Raw genomic sequence first — 15,258 nt, 5'->3', positions numbered from 1 at the left:
CATTAAGAAACAGGGATGCCAGCCTGTATCCTGAAATGGGAGCTCAGAGGCACAGATGGCATCCAGAGTACTCCACCTATAAAAAGAGTTCTAGTAACTCTGATCTGTATGAGTTTCTAGTGTCCTCATTTGCAGGAAGCTGAGTTTCATCTTTATTTCTTGAATCTTGCTTAGTCAGATGTCAACCTCCTCCTTTGAATTCTTGGAGTAAATATGTGCCACATGGACTTGTGGTCCCCTTGGAAGTTTCATTGCAAAGCACATGATTCGCCTCTTCTCTCTCTCTCTCTCTCTCTCTCTCTCTCTCTCTCTCTCTCTCTCTTTCACACACACACACACAAAGCAGGAGCTGAAGAGATAATATAATAAGAGGGTAAGGTGCTTGTCTTCCACATGTTTGAACTTGGTTCAATCCCCGGCACTACATAGGGTTCTCTGAGCCTGACTAGGAGAAATTCCTGAGCACAGAGCCAAGAATAACTACTGAGCACCACTGGTCGTGGCCCCTGCATCCCCCCCACCAAATTAAAGAGGGATGGAAAGAGTACAACTTGTAGGGTGCTTGCCTTGCATTTGGCTGACCATGGTTTGATCCCTGGCATCCTATATGGTCCCCTGAGTCCACCAGAGGTGATCCCAGAAAGCAGAACCGGAGTAATCCTTGAATACTGCTGATGTATCCCCCCAAAACAAACATGATTAAAGAGCAAAACATACCAGCCTCCCACTGACCATCAGCAGCACAACATACACCCTGATGGCTGGTTCTGTTTGGATGCTGTAGCTGCTCTACCCTTGCTCTACCTTGTGTCCGGGTTCCTGGAAGCCCTCACAGAAAACACTGAAGGCTGAGAGCCTGAAAACATGATAATTTTTTGTTTGTTTGTTTCCCTTAAAAAATTTTGGGCCACACCTGGTGTTAGTCTGGGCTGGACTGATAGCACAGCAGGTAGGGCATTTGCCTTGCACACAGCAGACCCGGGTTCGATTCCTCCGCCCCTCTCGGAAAGCCCAGCAAGATACCCAGAGTATCAAGCCTGCACAGCAGAGACTGGCAAGCTCCCCATGACGTATTTGATATGACAAAAACAGTAACAACAAGTCTCACAATGGAGACATTAGTGGTGCCCGCTCAAGCAAATCGATGAACAATGAGAGGACAGTGCTACAGTGCTACCTGGTGATACTTGGGAATGACCCCTGGCTGTGCTTAGAGGATAGATGGGATGTCGGGATTGATTCCAGGTCAGCCACTTGCAGGGCAAATGCCCTAACTATCGTTCTGGTACCTATGATAGTTCCATTATTATTATTATTATTATTATTGCTACTACTACTACTATTATCTTTATTGTTATTATTGCTTCTTGGGCCACACCTGGCAGCTCAGGGGATTATGTGGTATTGGGGAATCAAGCCTGGACTCCCGCAGACAAAGCTTACACTCCAGCTCATTGAACTACCCCCCACCCCTAATTTTAGTGTTAATTGTAGTAAAATATGCATAATATAAGATTGCAATGTTTGTCAGAATGTTCTTTCTTTGTAAAGCTAAATCTTATTCCATGGTAGTCTTACACCATTTCTGTTTATCCATTCATCTTTCTAAGGACTCTTGGACACTTCCACCATTTAGCTATGGTGAATAACATGCAGCGAATATGACTGTGAGATTTCTTTAATGAATACCACAGGATTAATTTGAAAAATTTTTAGCACAGCCTGCAAAGGATGATTTTTCCCTTCAGCACTTGCTTGTAGTGAAAAGTGACACCTTTTAACAAAGTGAAGTATCTCTTAGAGGCTTAGAAGCAGATGGAGAAAAACAAGGAGGCAGGAAATGATCTTCTTAAAGCAGACAACTACAGTGGCAACCTTCTTTGGAATTGGTGGTTGGTGAGTCAGTAAAATCAAACAAGAATTAGAAGGGGGGAAAAAACCCTCTTGGGCTAGGATTATGGATCTAGTGGTAGATCATATATTTAACTACTTTAATAGAAACAATAATTTAGAGAAGTGCCAAAATCCAAATTATTCTTACTGCTTTCTCTAATTTTTGATAGGCATCTTTCTCATACACAGCAGGTTATTATTATTATTTTTTTTTGGCTTTTGGGTCAGACCTGGCGGTACTCAGGGCTTACTCCTGGCTATGCACTCAGGAGTTACTCTTTTTTTTTTTTAAGTTTCTTTTTATTTGCTTTTTGGGTCACACCCAGCAATACTTAGGGGTTACTCCTTGCTCTGCACTCAGGAGTTACTCCTGGCGGTGCTTGGCGGACCATATGGGATGCTGGGGATTGAACCTGGGTCTGCTCCGTGCAAGGCAAACACCCTAACCATATGGGATACTGGGGCTCTAACCCAGCATGGCTGCATGGAAGGCAAATGCCCTACCACTGTTTGATGGACTCAGCAGTTTGTTTTTTTTTTTTTTTTTTTTTTTTTTTTTTTTTTTTTGCTTTTTGGGTCACACCTGGCGATGTACAGGGCTTACTCCTGGCTCTGCGTCCAGGAACTACTCCTGGTGGTGCTCAGGGGACCATATGGAGTACTGGGAATTAATTGAACCTGGGTCGGCTGCATGCAAGGCAAATGCCCTACTCACTGTGCTATCGCTCCAGCCCCCACAGCAGTTAATTTTAGACAATAAACAACTCATTGTTATCTAATCTTGTCAAAAATTTCCATTATTTTACCTGGGAGCTCTTTGCTTTTTCATCTCATTGGCTTCGTCATTTTGTTCGCATATTTGTTCTGGGTTTCACAGTTTGATTTTTTTTTTTTATATAGACAAGATGGATTTTGATTTACTGAACTAATCTTCTATTTCCAAGGTGGAGTCATCATTTCCTGCAATCCACATCGTAAACTGTAACTTAGATAAATTTCCTGACCTTATAAATACTTTACTTGTCCAGTCAGGCAACTCCTTGAGATCACAGAGTTTTTATGCTTGAGAACTGGTTGGTGGTGGCCAGTGTGGGCAGCCAGCCCTGCCAGGCTTCTATAGGACAATCTCCTGGGAGTGGAAGGACACTGGAAGCCCTCAGTGCTGGGCCTGAGGCAGGTCATGGGGTAGGCTCAGAGCTGTGCTGCCCATGTACGAAGAACAGAGCCGACCCACAAGGCCTCTCCTCTGTTGTGTGCAGGGGAGCGGAGTGGAAGAAAACCCATACCTCCAACGTCAATAGGGTAAGCAGCACCTGTGATGTGTCTCCTTCCCTGCCACACACAGCTCAGGCCGGAAGCTCTGAAATGCTACAGCAGACAGGCTCTGGAGATTGAGAAACAGGAGATAAATGAAATGGTCAGGTCCAGGCAGGAGAAAACTTGGAGACAGTGAAAGCAGAAAGTGGAAGCTCCCAGATCAGTAGCAGAGAGAAAGGCACCCCACAACAGATGGAATACCGAGAGGGAATGCATTCCCTCTTGTATATTCTAAGGTATGTGTACTCTCTCTTTTTTTTTTTTTTGAGGGGGAGGAGGGAGTCACCTGGCAGTGCTCAGGGCTTACTTCTGGTTGTGTTCAGGGGACCATAAGTGATGCTGAGAACTAAGCCCTGGTGGGCGGTGGACTAGACAAGTGCCCTTCCTGTTGTACTGTCTCACTGCCCCCCAAATAAGACTATGTTTGTTTATTTATTTTACTGAATCACCATAAGACATATAGTTACAAAGTTGTCCGTGATTGAGTTTCAGTCATGTACTGTTCCAACACCTATCCCTTCACCAGTGTAAATTTCCCAACTCCAATGTTCTCAGTTTCCCTCCTGCCACCTCTCTCCTCCAGATTGCTTCTACCGCAAATACTTATATTCTCTCTCTCTCTGACACACACACACACACACACACACACACACACACACACACACACACACACACACACCCCTTAATGGTTTGCAATACAGGTACTGAAAGGTTATCATGTATATCCCTTTTCAGCACAGTGTTCTTGTCCCGAGTGATCTTTTCCAACAATCATTGCCCTAGTGGTCTCTTCTCTGTTCTAACTGCTTGCCATCCAACCCCTCCCCACAGCCACTTATGGCAAGCTTTCAACCGTGGACCAATCCTCTTGACCCTTGCTTCTACTGTCCTTGGGTATTAGCTTCATCCTTTTTTTTTTTAATCCCACAGATGAGTGCAATCAGTCTATGTCTGTCTCTCTCCCTCTGACTCATTTTACTCAGTGTGATACTTTCCATGTCTATGCAAGGATGAGAAAATTTCACGATTTCATTTTTTAAGGCTGTGTTTAAACGACTGTTTTGCTCTCTTATTAAGCTTGAGTGCAGCAGGCTTGCACATCTTTACTGCGATTGGCTCATTCTCAGGCCGCTCTGCTCTCAGGCAGCAGCTGTCTTTCTGATCTTTCAGAGAAGGGTTTCAAGATGGATTTGACAAGATGGGTTTCTGTTCTGCTGCTTAGGCCTGGCCTTGAAACATCTATAGTCCATTCCTCAGAGCCCTGTACTTTCGTTAACCCTTTCCCTCTCCCTTTTCCCCTGAGACTGTGCAACAGAACTCCTTACACATCAATCATTCGGGACTGGATGTTGGTCAAGATCAGTGGCATGTAGTTAGGAAAGAGGAATGAGCAGGGTCAGCCAGTGAATGACTGGTTTGCCCTGTTGTCCTCTGCATGTAAACTGATCACATAGCCTATAGTTGATAGGTTGGCAGCTTTTGTGTGATTTGTGAATATATTAATAAGATAGACTAGCATGCGGAGAAAGTGTAATTGGTCCAAAGGCAGGAAACTCACTGCCTTCACTTTCTCACTTGCTCCACAGGACCTGAGAGGCTGGTGGTTCAGTGCTAGTGCCCAAGGACATGGTGCTGTTCAGTCCCTGAAGAGCTGGGATCACTGGGGTCACACCTAATGATTCTTTGTGAGGCTGTGTGTGGGTGGCTGTGAGGTGCCAGGGATTGAATTGTTGTCCTGTACATGCAAAACAAGTGCCCCTGATGCTGTGCTAGTTTCTTACTCCCTCCCTCTCTCAAAACTAAACTATTATCTATATCCTGTCTCTGGGAATTCTCAATTAATTTTAACTGACCTATGCTGGGCCAGACCAAATTTCCTCATTAATCACTAGTCCATCTAGTCACCACTGACTGATTCTAAGATGTGATCAGCATCGAGAACCACGGACCTCTATTTCCCCTTCCCACCATTTCCATTTGTCACACCAGACTTTATGAAAATCCTGTTTTTCACGTAATTTCACTATAGACCTTCAAGGAGAAGCTGATCATCTTCATCTCTTGCAGCTGTTGCTAATTCAAGTGAGTCACAGAATTTCAGATCTGTTTAAACAAGTCCATGCATGCCTCGCATGTGTGAGGCCTGTGATCAACCAACCTCTGCCCCAACACTGTAATAATGATGACAATAAAATGATGATGATGATGCTATGAAGTAACATTTTAAGAAAATCCCAAGTTTTATTTGACTAGTGTATATGAAGAGGGGAGGGGCAATACTCCTCTTCTTGTTTACAAGAAAACATGTACAAGTGTAGAGAAGTCAGTTTGTTGTTTTTGTTTTGAGGCCACACACTGGGGTGCTCAGGACTTATTTCTGAATCTGTGTCCAAGAATCACTCCTGGTAGTGATTGGGGAACAGTATGTGGTGTCAGAAATTGAACAGGGGTCTGCCAAAGAGCCTTACCCTGTATTTTGTCTCTCAAGCTCTAGATGTCAATTTTTATTGGTATTACTACCAAACAATGAATTATTTAGTAAAGCAATCAGTCTCACAGACATTTCAGAAGTTAAAGCTTATTTTCATAACTAGCTCTGAAACTCACCATCTCTGCAAATCTTCTCCTAGAAAAGACAAGTCTGAGCAGGAAGAGACACACCAGTTCTGAGTTTCTCCAGTTCTGAGGAAAGAGAGCAGCCTTCTCTCTCTCTCTCTCTCTCTCTCTCTCTCTCTCTCTCTCTCTCTCTCCCTCTCTCTCTCTCTCTGTCTGTCTCCCCACCCTCTGGACGAGATGTCTTTCATTTGCCCTTGGACTGCCGACAGATTTCAGGCCTAAGTGCTTGAGCTACATCAGTGAGCTATAAGAGGGGGAAAAAGCCTACTGAGATGATGAAAATTTCACATTCAGATTTTGAAAAGGTCTGAGGGGAGTATCAACAACTGGAGTGTGCAGCTTGCAGTGCTTGCTGGGGGCAGTGTTGTAGACAGTTTGCTGCAGGGTTCCAGCTTCTCTGGGAGATATGCTGCATATGTATGTGTATATGTGTGTGCATGTGTGCATGTGCCTGTGTGTATGAGCATGTGTGTGTGTGTGTGTGTGTGTGTGTGTGAGAGAGAGAGAGAGAGAGAGAGAGAGAGAGAGAGAGAGAGAGAGAGAGAGAGAGTCTTCTCATTCCCAGTGGTCTCCAAGGAGTTGATGGATAAACCAAACTAGTCTTTTAAGATCTGTTGCTGAGAAGTCACAGTTCATGGTTTCTCTAGGGAGCCTGCCATCGTTAAATGGGACATGTTGGGGCTAGAGTAATAATAGCTAGGGTTGTTTGCTTGCCATGGCCAACCCAAGTTTGGTTCCCAACATCCTATATGGTCCCTTGGGCACCATCACCAGGAATGATTTTTGAGTATAGATCCAGGAGTAACCCCTGAGCATTGCTGAATGTGGTTCAAAAGAATAACAGCAAAGAAAAAAAAAAGGACATGTTAAACTTAGTTGAACTTAGTTGTGCTTAATTCATACTTCTTTAGTCTCGACAGCCAAAAGACTCAGTCTGCAACTTTCTGATATTAGAAATGCTGCGTTAAAATCACCAGTGAAGGGTCCAGTACAGGTTTAGGGTACATAAACCCAAACCAGTTTCAATCCTGGCACCTCATGGCTTCCTGAGCACACTTTGGAAGCCCAAACAAGCAAGCACATAAACAAAAAAATATCAGGGAAACTCTTCCTGGACCAAGCACCTATAGTTTCTATACTATTCTCACTATCCATGAAAGAAGTTTCCTTTCTCTGTGTATCTACTATGTATCAAGAACTGTAATAAGTCCTTTACACAAGAGGCTGGGGATGTAGCTCAGTAGCAGAGCACTTGCTTTGCATGTGTGAAGCCCTGAGTTTAATACCTGACCCCCCCACCCCCTGCCACCCACACACACACACACATACACACCTCAATAAGTACCTTACACAAACTTTCACTTAATCTTTCATTGGACTATAAAACAGGCAGTATTTTTTATTTTAGTGACTAAGAAACAGGTTTAAAAATAATAACTAACAAATGAAACTATATTAGATTTAAAAGCTTTTACACAACAAAAGAAATAACCACAAACAGAAAAGTCAACTGGGAGAGCATATTTATACATCATACATCTGATGAAAGGTTAATATCTAAACTATTTTAAGAACTTACATAACTCAAAAATAAACAAACAAAAATGCCATAAACCCAATTAAAAAGTGAGGAAAACAATTGACCAAGGGTCTTAGACACTTTGGTGATGTAGAGGCAAGGTAACTATGTACATCAAATACAAGTCAACACAAATGTAAGCATGTGACCCAAACTATACTAAGTAAAATTTTAAAGTGAGTTTGCTAAGGAGGTGGGGGAGGAAGTCATTGGAGAAAGAATGCTGACACTGGTGACGGGTTTGTAGTTGGAGCCTTGAGTGATCAAAACTGTTATCAGCAGCTTTGTAAATCACAGTTTATAAAGAAAAGGAGGGGAGCAAAACAGGAGATGGAAACAAGCCAAGTGTTGAGAGACAGATGAGTGGATAAGTAAGCTATGTTTTATACACACAATGGAATACTATGCAGCAATAAGAAGATGGAAACTGCTTTATGCTACAACTTGGATGAAACTGCAGGATGTCTTGTCAAGCAAAGTAAGTCAGAGGAAGGACAAATACCTGATGATCTCATTTATCTGTGACAGAGAAACAAAACAAGGAAATAGATGGTAACAATCCCTTGACTCTGAATTATAAAACTGAGATTACCAAGCAAGTGGGGAGGAAAAAATGAGGTGGACTGGAAGTAACATGAAGACATTGGTGGAGAGTCTTGGGAACTTTGGAGGTGGTAAGGCGAGGTAACTGTATACATCAAGACCACAAACATTAACACTACTGGAAACATGTGACAAAGTATAATAATTTAATTTAATTTTTATTTAGAAATATTTTTTTAAAGGGAAAAAGCCTAAATAGATCCTTCTGCAAAGAAGACATACCTAATGACCCAATCGACCCATGAAACATTTGACTCACCATCACTTAATTTGAGGTAAACAAAAATCAAAACCACAACCATATCACATCTGTGAGAATGGCTTCTGTCAAAAATCTTGGAAACAGGAGCCAGAAACATGGCTGAGTAGTAGTGCTTCTCTGCCTTGCAGGCATAAGGCCTGGTCATCACAATAACAATAATAAACAAGGGAATGAAAGGTGCAATAGATAAATAAATAAAGATTTATTTGGAAACTACAAGTATTGGTGAGGATGTGGAGAACACAGAACTCTGGTATAAGTGCTGGTGGAAATGGAAAATGGCCCAGCCTTTATGGGAAATGATATAGAGTTGTAGAGAATCCTAATAAAAATGGAAATTCCTTATGAGCCAGGGATAGCTTTTCTAAGCATTTATCCAAAGGACATCAAAAATCAGCTAGTTCCAAAGGATAGTTGCACTCCTGTGTTCATAGCAATGTTACTTCTAACAGCGCAAATGCAGACTCAGCTTGCATGCCCACCTGCAGATGACTGGATAAAGGAGTTGTGGAAAGGATGATTGGTGGATTACTGCTCTAATTTTTTTCCTTTTCTTTTTGGGTCACACCTGGCAGTGGCCAGGGGTTAATCCTGGCTCTGCACTTAGGAATTATTCTTGGTGGTGCTCAGGGGACCATATGGGATCCTGGGGATCAAACTTGGGTTAGCTGCATGCAAGGCAAACGTCCTACCTGCTGTGCTATAGCCCAGACCCTATTGCTCTGCTTTTAAGTAAAAGATGAAATTGTGCCATTTGGGACCAGTGACTGGAGCTTGCGGTGATAATGCTAACTGAAGTGATAAAAGAAGAGAAAGAAGGGGACAGAGCCATGGTACAGCAGGGAGGGCGTTTGCTTTGCAAGCGGCCAATCCTGGTTGGGTCCCCGGCATCCCATATGGTTCTATGAGCAATGCTAGTAGTGATTCCTGAGTGCAGAGCCGGGAGTAACCCTTAAGCATCACCGGGTGTGACCCAAAAAATAAAAAAAAAAAGAGAGAAAGTGTTATCACCTACTTTCAATCATATCTGGCATATGAATTACTAAAGCAAGGGAGCTCTCAAAAACAGCAGAATTATCTCTTAGACTCTGAAAACTGTGATGGTTACTGGAGGAAAAGTGGAAATAGGGGGAGAAATAGGAAGTGGTTTTTTTGGTGGTAGGACAGCATGAGAACTTTGGTGGTTGGAACAGTGAGTGGATTGAAGCTAAATCCTTGAACTTCCACAGGATTATAAATCAATGATAAATTAATACAAATAATGAGGGAAATTCCCTGAGGTTTAGAAACATGAAATGTTTCTCCCAAGGTCAAATCACCAAGTTTTCAGAGTTGAAATCAGAGGGAGGCTCCCCAGGCCATGTTTTTCACTGCCTCACTGGTCTCTGGTGTCTCCACAGAAGAGACATCCAAGAGGGATCCCACTGCCATCTCTATTTTGTAGTAAGAGAGGACAGAGACCCTGAAAACCACACCCTGAGAGTCAGGCTGAGAAACCATCTCATTCATTGGCTTAGGCATGGGGTTTCCTGGCTAGGAAGCAAATAGGCACTTGTGGCCACCTGTGCTGTGGCTACTGAGAACTCTGCAAAGCACTGGGGTTTGGCAGTGATCCAAAAAGACTAAACTCTCTGCCCCCTATGGAATTTTGGTGGGGATAGAGATAGTAAGTAAGCAAAACATTTAGGATGAGAGTGCTAAGGAGAGACTACAGATATTGGGAAGGTTTTAATTTCAAAGAGTGTGAGTTTGAGGGGATGAACATCCTAGGCTGAGGGAGCAGAAGGCATCAACCTGAAAGTGGTAGCTTGGCTTGTGTGAGAGGAGAGGAGTAGCAGGGTCAGTGTGGAGAAGAGCAGGGGCTGAGGACAGAGAGAGAAGGAGCAGAGTCAGTTAGGAACTGAAAGCACTGCAAAGGTCTATGACTTTTGTTCTTTTTTTTTTTTTTTTTTGCTTTTTGGGTCGCACCCGGTGATGCACAGAAGTTACTCCTGGTTCACGCACCCAGAAATTACTCCTGGCAGTACTCGGTGACCATAATGGGATGCTGGGAATCGTACCTGGGTTGGCTGCGTGCAAGGCAAATGCCCTACCCACTGTGCTATTGCTCCAGCCCCGGCTTTTGCTCTTTGTCATATAGACATGCATAGGAGGATTTTACTTTTGGTGGGGAGGTGCACACATGGTGGGGCTTAGGGTTTACTTCTGACTCTGCGCTCAGGGATCACTCCTGGAGAGGGTTGGGGGACCATATGCAGTGCTGGGATCAAACCCAAGTCTGCTGTGTTTCCAGGTCTAGCCCAGTATCGGAGGGTTTTGGTGCAGCAGGATGACAGGATTTATTTATTTTATTTTTTATTTAAATGTTTTAATTAAGACCCTTTGGTTTATAAAGTTATACATGATGGAGTTGTTTCAACACCAATCCCATCACCAGTGTCAATTTTCCTCCACCAATGAACTGAGTGACAAAATTTAGAGAGCTCATTCTAGAAGAAGTGTTGAGAGTGGATTGCAGGGGGAAGGGCAGAAGTTGGATACCCAAGAGATTGTGGCAGTAACCCAGATGAGGGATGAGAGTGACTGTATAGGGTGGTGGCTGTCGGGGAGAAGACATCTGATTGAATTTTAACACTTTGAAAGAAGCAGAATGCCTGGGGAGAGAGAAAGAAAAGTCAAAAATCAGAGCAATGACTTTGATCTGTACAGCCAGAAGAATTAAGTTGCTTTGAACTAAACTGAAAGATATGGGAAAGGCTGGCGATGGGAGAATTGGGATTTTGGAGCCTGTTAAGATGCTGGTTAAACATCCAAATGAGTAGCAAGTAGCAGTTGGATAAGTGGATATGAAGCTCAGGGGAAAGGCTCTTGCTGAAGGTGAAACTCAGAATCATTATAATAGACTGAGAATGTAAATCCATAAGTTAGTTGAGCTCCCTTCAGACGTGATTAGAGCTACGAGAGAGAATGTTCCAAGATTGAGCCCAGAAACACGCTGACATTTAAAGATCATGAATATGAAAAAGAATTAATAAGGAGAAAGAGTTCCTAAAAATGTAAGAGGAGGATCACGGGAGTGTGGAAGCCCAGAGAAAAGACACCCAGTATGAGAGAGCATCGCTGTATTACGTATTGTTGATGAGCTGGGTGAGGATTGGGAGATGGAGGGAGCTAGCCCATGACCTGGAGGTTCCTTCAGCAGAACAGTAGGGGATGAAAGCCAGTGGACGTGAATTAAGAGAGAAAAGAAAGAGATTGGGGTAGCAGAACAGTGAACTCAGTTCTCTTTTTGGTGGGCAGTCGTACCCAGAAGTGCTCAGGGTTTACTCCTGATGTGGAAAGAAATCCACTGTACTCTCTCTGGCCCTCAATTCTTTTAAGAAGTTTTGTGGTAAATGCTTGGTGTCCATCCTTTCCTCCCTCCCTCCCTCCCTCCCTCCCTCCCTCCCTCCCTCCCTCCCTCCCTTCCTTCCTTCCTTCCTTCCTTCCTTCCTTCCTTCCTTCCTTCCTTCCTTCCCTATACTTTCTGTTTTCCTTTTTCAGACATGAGGACTATAACATTTTATATGCTGATAGAAATAATTCCTCAGAGAGAGAAAACTTGATGATACAGGAAAGAGCAATCAGATGTGTGAGTAGTGAGGGGTTGCGACTGGTCCTTGAGAAGGTTGAGGGGGTGGGCAGATTTGGTCCGAACAGGAGTCATTCAACCAGAGAGATAGGGGGAAGTTGAGTACAGACCCAAAGGCAGGTGGATAGGGGAGTGGAAGTAGTTGGTGGGAGTATGTGGGAGTTCTTTGCTGCCATTTTCTTGGTTAGTAACAAGGTTGCTGAGAGGAAGAATGGGGAGGAGGCGTTGAACATTTAGAGCAAGAAGAGAAGGCATGGTGTGATGATTGGGATGAGTAAGAGAGGAAATAGATAAGTACTCTATCTCATTTAGGTTCATTTGATTTTAACTTCTGGATTTGAGGTTGACTTATCAGCAAGAGTTTTTGCTTCTCACTGGCTATTGGGAGGCACAGGTCAAGAGCAGGGGGGAAATTAGCTTCTGTAGGGGTTAGGTCTTATCCAGTAGACCTCAAATCAAGAGGTTGATAAGGGAGTGGAGAGGAGAAATGAGTGAGTGATCATGATGATTTGTTACAGAGAAAGTAACTAAGGACACAAGAGAGACCCTGAGGGAACTGGGGGACAACAAGGAGGTGGTGACATCTCACAGTCATTGGGTCATGGATCTTGGGGTAGGGGTGCTAAGCCTGTCACAACTGAGGTGCTGAGGGAGTCAGCTAAACTGAGATGAGGTCTGAGAATGAGTAATGGAGGGGAGACAGGTATTGGTAATGACACACTTAAAGGCAGGGCTTTAAACGTAGTGACCCCAACAGGAAGATAGGAGGTCTATAACCAAAGTAACCCGAGCCAAACTAACCAGTGCTCCTGGGGCCAGTTGGCACCGCTGTGTGACACATAATCACTAGGAAGCATTACACTCTCTGTGCTCAGATGTTAGCATTGCTGCCTGGGGAAGCCCCCAAGATGAACCAATGAGCATAAAGGAAAGCCAAGGAAGCTAAATTGTAACAGAGTTCACATGTATATAGTTCACTGCCCTTGTGATTTTGATTGTTTTTTTTTAAAGATAGCATATTTATTTATTTATTTTTTAAAAAAAATTTTATTAGTGAAACACCATGAGGTAGAGTTGTGGACTTACAAGTTTTTGTGCTTGGGTTACAGTTATACAATGATCGAGTACCCCTCCCTCCACCAGTGATTTTGATTGTTTCATTGTATCTCCTGCTCGGGAGGCATATGGAATAGATGAATGATTTTTTAATTTATTTTTTTACTTTATTTAAACACCATAGTTTACAAAGTTGCTCATAGTACAGTCCTTTCAGGCATTCAATAGTCCAACATCAATCCCACTATCACTGTGTCTTTCCCTCCATCATTGTCCCCATTTCCTTACCACTTCCAAATCTGTCCCTTAGAAGACACAAAATAATTTGTTTTATATTATTAAAATTTAATTACCAGAGATACTTTAGTAAAAATTTTTGTGAAAATGGTTATATTTCACCAGGGGGTTAATTGTGTCTGGGGGTTAACTAAGCTTGTTCACTGTTAGTAGAGCCTTCTGTGTTATTGTTTATTAAGTGTAGTTGACTTCTATTTCATTTTCCCCATCTAATTTGGCATGCTGCAAGTGGGAAGTCAGTGTTATAAAATTTGGAGGTTCGCTGCTGTCTTCCAGAAATGCCAGGATACATAACTGGGTCATGAGTTTACATGGCAGTGGTTGTGGGATGCAGGTATAGCTGTTTAGGCTTCTAGAAGTAAGGTGGATGGGGTAGGGATGGTGGTAGCGGTGATGAGGGGGAACATTCACTCATTCCAAGAAGGCCCCAGAGTTCTCAACTGGAAAACGAGTGTACCTGGCACTTTTGGCAATTAGATGAGTGATTCTCCAGTGAATCTGACTGACTCAAAGAGATATTTTTGTGTTTGTTTAGCACTGAAACCAAAGCAGGCTTGAAGCTCAGGCCTGGGAAGGCCAGCATATCTAGGAAACTGGATTTCTATTTGGCTTCACAAGAGTTTGTTCTGGTTTGCACTAGCAACTTGCTGTGGGGAACAAAGAACACAGAGCTCCAGGATGGGCAGGTCCATTGGGACAGATGGGAGTGTGTATATCTTGGGGGAACAGGATAGAAGGATATAACGTTTCTCTTTCTCTTCTCCCTTCCCATGATGAGAATAGCTAAGGTGAACTTCTGTTCCACTGGAATCTTGACTTTGCATAGCTGTCCTTTGGACACAGCTCACCTGGGAAGTCCTCATTCAGCCTCAGAATGTGCTTCATTGTCCCTTGCATCTTATAGGCTTGCCAACAAGTTTCTGTGCTCTTGGCCAGGAGAAAAAGTCCCTGAGTGCTTGCCCTGTCTGTTAGCATTTGACCAGCCATTGCTCTGTCTTCCTGCTGCGATAATCATGCTGGCTTGTGTCCATCATGCTGATAAGAGATTTGATTTACTTCACTTGGCATAAAGAGGAGGCATTGGACCTTGAGAAACCACTTAACCTCTTTTGTTTCTGTTTCTCGATTTATAAAAAGAAAAATTATTATATATATTTTCTATAGTCACGAAGCTGCTCAAATAGGATAATTATGAAAGTATTTTGTAAATTGCAAAGCTTTAAAAATTGCTTGCTCATGTTTTACTATCTTTGCCCGCTCGAGCAAATCGACGAACAATGGGATGACAGTGATACAGTGATACAGTAGAAATAAAAGCATGTAAGGGCAAGGAACACACAAAGGTGATGAGCATGATCAAGAGCTACATCCTGGATAGCAGAAGGTCCTAAATAATGTATGTCTTAGAGGACTCAGCCAGCCTGAGTTTGATTCCCATAAAAAGCAAAGTGGGCAGAAATAAAGAAAAGAAGCTAAAGTTCATTGCTTAAAAAATCATGTTTTTTTTGTTAGCCCTTGTAGGAGTAGGTTATTTTAGTGTGGGAATAGGAAAGTAATTCAGTTTTTCCCAATTAGAATCTTTAGATACATTATCATGATTCACAGCTATGACTCACATCTTCACATTCTTACTCGTATATTACTAATAGTTTATATTCCTTAAAAAGGAGATAAGATGAAGCAGAGAGATTGCATAATTATTTTCTTTTCAGCTTATATCTTGGATTTATCTGACACGATAATTTCAGGAAGAGAAACTTTTCTCCCTGCAATGAAAAAATTTTTTATTGCTTTTTTCAGTAATTACATTTTCAGAGTGCCTGTTAAAATGAAACTTAGTGCTGCTGTCACACTTTGTGAATACAAGAAGTGAATTTTTCTAGAGAGTTAGAAGCTTAAATTGATGTCTTCATTCCAAGGTTTCTTTCTATCAATAGTCATTAAAACATATGTATTATGTGATATCTCAAAATCATTACCCTTAATGTAAAATTGACACCTTTA

This window comes from Sorex fumeus, unplaced genomic scaffold (assembly GCF_029834395.1).
Source record: "Sorex fumeus unplaced genomic scaffold, SorFum_2.1 ptg000007l, whole genome shotgun sequence".
Classification (NCBI taxonomy): Eukaryota; Metazoa; Chordata; class Mammalia; order Eulipotyphla; family Soricidae; genus Sorex; species Sorex fumeus.
This window is presented reverse-complemented; position numbering follows the sequence as displayed.